We start from the raw sequence: 5,380 nt of genomic DNA on the forward strand, positions 1-5,380 counted from the left end.
AGCTGTTTCATTATTGTCTGAATAAAGACACGAAAGATCAATAAAGATAATCAACCATTAAGATGATGAAATTCAAGAAGAATAAACATGATTTCTTGCATTTAAGTTCAAATAACTCCTTTTAGTAAAGGATAAATAAAGAATCTCTCCTGCAGATCCACTTGAACACATACAAAGGGAAGTGCCAGGTTATTCACTCATGCGTTATTTATGACAGCAAAACAAAACAAGCCACTGCAACCATACATTTCTATCAATGAAGGAATGTTGGAATAAACTACAGTATATACTACAATAGAATATACTACAGCTACATTAAAAATGAGGATGTCTTCTGTGTAGTAATATGGAGAGGTCTTTAGGACAAATCATGTTAAAACAACAAAAAATGAAAAACCAGTATACACAATGTGGTAGCTAACCTCCAAAATTACCCCTGATGATCCCCATCTAGTATATTCAATTTTGTGAATCCAGTCTGGTGTGTGTGACCAATAGAATATGGAAGTCATAATGTGTGACCTCTAAGGCTTGTCTAAAGGCACTGCAACTTTTTCACCTGGGTCTCTGAGCTCTCATTCTGGGAGAATCTGGCCACCATGTTTTGATGACACTCCAGCAGTCCTGTGGAGAGGTCCACACTCAGAGAAACTGAGGTCTCTCACCAATTTCCAGGATCAACTTGTTCACCATGTGAGTGAGCCACCTTGGAAATAGATCCTTCTCAAACTTGCAGATGACTACAGACCCAACTGTCATCTGATTGTGATCTTATGAGAGATCCTGACCAAGAACTGCTCAGCCAGCCATTTCTAAATTGTCTACTCACAAAAATGACGATGATTATTACCAGTATATTTTGGGGTGATTTCTTAGAGAGCATTAGCTACTGAATACAAAGAACAATGTATAAAATATGTTCCCTTTTTGTATGAGGTGGGGAATTTGTGTGTGTGTGTGTGTGTGTGTGTGTGTATGCACTTGTATTTGACTAAAAAGCATTAGATAGGTTAATACAAAACTAATGAAAATGGTCATTTCTAGGAAACTCAGAGAAAAGGATAGATGTGGATGGGGTAGAAGTATGTTCATCTTTTATTAATTAAAATTTTGATTATGTATCAGTAATTGTATTTATTATATATAATATAAAAAACATATACCTAATATATATAGATGGATATAATTGAAACCACAAAAAGCAAAGATATTTTTTAAAGTTTATTTATTTTGAGGAGCACCTGGATGACTCTGTTGGTTAAGTGTCTGACTTCCGCTCAGGTCATGATTTCATGGTTCAGGAGTTTGAGCACTTTGTCAGGCTCTGTGCTGGAGCCTGCTTCAGATTCTGTGTCACCCTCTCTCTCTTCCCTCTCTCTCTTGCACTTGTCTCTCTCTCTCTCTCTCTCTCTCTCTCTCAAAAACAAACAAGCATTAAAAAGATAAACAAAAAAAAAAGTTTATTTTGAGAGAGAGAGCGTCTGTGCATATAAGCAGGGAAGGGGTGGAAAGAAAGAAAGAGTGAATCCCAAGCAGACTCCGATCTGTCAGCACAGAGCCTAACTTGGGGCTCAAACTCATAAACTGAGATCATGACCTCAGCTGAAACCAAGTCAGATGCTTAACAGACTGAACCACCCAGGTGCCCCCAAAGATATTTTTGAAAATTAAAATTGATCCTTTTTTTATAAAGTGCTAATACCCAGATAAAGTGGAAGCTCCAAGGACAAAAACTAGGCCTGGGTATTTTTAAAGGTCCCGAGTGATTTTAATGTACAGCTTGTATATATAGAAACACTGTCCTAAGAGGAGCTCTTTTTCAACTTTCCAAAACTGACAGGAGCAGTAATGGAAAATTTAAATAGTGCTATAACTAATAAAGAACTTGAATTCATATTTTTTTTAATGTCTACAAAAAAAATTCTAGGTCTACATGAATTTACCAATGAATTCTAATGACAATCTTATACAAATACTTCTAGAGAATAGGAAAAGAGGACATGCTGCCCAACTGATTTTTTTTTCATGCTAGGATAATTTTGATACCAAACGCATGTCTATTTAAAGAAAGAGAAATGATAAGGCAATCTCACCCATGAACATAGATGCAAAGATATATATATTTCACACATGACCAATGTTCTTACAAGGACACCAGTCAGATTTGATTAGGGTCTCCATAATAATCTCATTTAACTTAATTGCCACTTTACAGGCCTTGTCTCCAATTATAGTCACATTCTGAGATACTGGGGGTTAAGGCTTCAACATACGGATTTGGGGGTATACATATACAATTAAGCTTTTAACACCAAGATAGTGAAGAATTGTGGGGCCAAGATCCAAACAAAAGAGGAAACCTGAGAAGTGAGCTTAGACTGTGTCCTGCTTATTTTCTCCTAGAGTTGTGAACCAATCTGGGGGAGACCACTCACAGGCTGAGAAGGTAAGCACGGTTTTTGGTGGATTCACAGAGCTAGAGTCCCAAAACTTGGGAGAATATGCCTAACAAGGGCCCCTAAAAAGCTGTGTTTTCAGTGTAAGTGAAAAAATGGGCTTCACTGAAGTTGAAGCCCGGCTTTGAATTGCCCAGCTTAGTCCCTGATTGGATTAAGGTGATTCAAGATTACTAGTACTAATGTCCCAGCATCCTGCCAGGGGCAAACAAATCCTCCCCGAAGGAAAATAAAAATTCTAGGCCTCAAATATTTCTTCAACTTTTTCATTTACATTGTTGGCACTAAATGATAACTAGCATGTAAGGAGACAAAATATTGACTGAAACCAAAAGAAACAACAGACAACAGAAAGAGACCTTTAACAGATCCAGGTAATAGAATTACCAACTGCAAACCTAACAGTAAACATGCTTAATATGCCTGTAGTGGACACTCTTAGTGCTCTACCATAATTGTATTTTCTAGGTGGATTCACTTCAATTATGCCCCCACCCCTACCCCCAGTGTTAGCTGCTCTTACTCTCCCAGAACTGTCCTCAATTGATGGGGTCATCTATCCTGGAATTCCCTAGGAGGTTAGCCTAAACCCCCCATCCCCATATGTTATATACACACACCACTTGCCTCAAAGAGGACAACTGTGTGATGCTATTGGTGCCTCAGGGCACCATCCTGTGGGATCAGGCCGAGGACTTCAGCCACATCAGTGTCTTCAGCTTTTTCCCCATCCTAGCCTCTGCCCCTCATAAATTTCAGCTGAGAGCATTTCCTCAATAAATAAGTTACACAAGAGTCCCTAGCTGAAGGCTCTGCTTCTTGGAAACCTAACATAATGTTTAAAATGGAAAAATTCATTAGAGAATTAAAACCATAAAATGGAAATTCTAAAACTGAACAAAAAAAATTAGCTAAATTATAAGAACGAGAAAGATTTTGTAGCAGACCAAAATGTAGTGAAGAAGTGGCCTAGAATTAAACATGGAGAGATAAAGGGGTGGAAAATTTTAAATGTGTAAGAGACATGGGGAATATAATAACATCTAACATTTGGGTACCTGAAAACCCAGAGGGGAAAAAGAAAGAATGGGACAGAGTATTTGAAGATCTAATTTTCCAAAACTTAAAAGATTTCAAGCCAGAGGTTCAAGAAGCCCTAAGAATACCATACAGTGAAAACAGAAAGAAAATCACTTCAAAGCAACAACAATAAAACTGATAGCTAACTTTATGAAAGAAACCGTGCCAATGCAGAAGACAAAAGCATGATACCTTTTATGCTGCAAGAAAATACTTCATCTAGAATATTACACTCAGCCTTGATAACCCTCACTCCAAAAGGTGAAAGACATTTCAGACAAAGAGAAGGCAGGTGAATGATTGTCTTCAGGAGGATGAGGGGATTGAGATGGGGAAGAGGCATGAGAGAGCTTCTGAGGGGACAGCAATGTTTGCTGCATAATGGTGTTCATAGTATTTTATTTTGCTGCGAATATTGCTGTATACGTCTATGTATATTTCACGAAAACATTAAAAATTTTGCCCATTGTACTCATTTTTAATGTAAAAATATTTCACTTATAAATACCTTCTAAAGCAGATGAGCCTGTATACTGAATAAACAATGCTGGATATTTTTCAAATGTGTTATGTAGTAATGACTAATGAGAGGTTTGCAATGTTGTGATTTATAAGAAATATATCTTTGGCCATATCTACAACCAAAATACATTTCTCATATATATCTGGTCTACAGCTTCCAAAACCCTTGGAATTTCCTGAGCCATAAGAGCAATGAGAGCATCTTTTGTTATAATGTTTGGTCCCTTGTCGTCAATATCTAAATAAATGCTTCAGAGCCATAAAGGTGAAATGGGTGTCTTGTTATTCATAACAAGCCCTCTTCCACCACAGCTGGGTTTATGTTAATGAGGTGACTTTGGGGAGGCGCCTAAGTGTGAGGACTTGTTGTCAGGGGAACCAATCAGGATCAAAAGGTTGGAAGTTTCAGTCCCACCCCCTGATTTCCGGGGAGGGGAAAGGAGTTGGAGGTTGAATCAATCACCAAAAGTAAATGATTTAATTAATCATGCCTGTGTTATAAGGCCTCCATAAAAACCCAAAAGGAAGTGGTTTGGAGAACTTCCAGGTTGGTGAACCAGAATGTTTCCATGTACCATCGTGCTAGGTCCGAAGCTCCATAATGACAGAAGGTCCAGTGTTGAGGAACTTGCCCTTTGTATCTCTTCATCGGCTGTTGGTTTGTATCCTTTAATATTCTCTGTAATAAACTAGTAATTTGTGAGTAAATGGGTTTTTTTTAAGTTCTGTGAACAACTCTAGCAAATTAATGGAACCCAAGGAGGGGGGTGTGGGACCCTCCAACCGTAGTCAGTGGGTCGGTCAGCGATGGGTGTCTGAAGCAGAGGGCAGTCTTGTGGGACTGAGTCCTTTACTTGTGGAATGTGATACTATTTCTGGGTAAATTGTGTCAGAATTGAGTTGAATTGTAGGACACGCAGCTGGTGTTGCAGAATTACTTGGTAGTGGTGTGGGGAAACCACATTCCCCCATTGGAATTCTAGAACAATTAAGTTTAATTTCAAAATAAAACAGCACTTGGGGCGCCTGGGTGGCTCAGTCGGTTAAGCGTCCGACTTCAGCTCAGGTCATGATCTCGTGGCTCCTGAGTTCAAGCCCAGCGTTGGGTTCTGTGCTGATAGCTCGGAGCCTGGAGCCTGCTTTGGATTCTGTGTCTCCTTCTCTCTCTGCTCCTCCTCCACTCACTGTCTCAAAAATAAATAAAACATTAAAGAAATTTTTTAAAGTAAAACAGCACTTAAAAAACTGAGATTTCTTATAAAAATCTGTATTTTTAGCCTTTTCTTGAAAAATGAAGATCTGTCAATGCTGGGCTGGCATCT

This window comes from Herpailurus yagouaroundi, unplaced genomic scaffold, assembly GCF_014898765.1.
Source record: "Herpailurus yagouaroundi ecotype Mexico unplaced genomic scaffold, PumYag 218, whole genome shotgun sequence".
NCBI classification, from domain to species: Eukaryota; Metazoa; Chordata; class Mammalia; order Carnivora; family Felidae; genus Herpailurus; species Herpailurus yagouaroundi.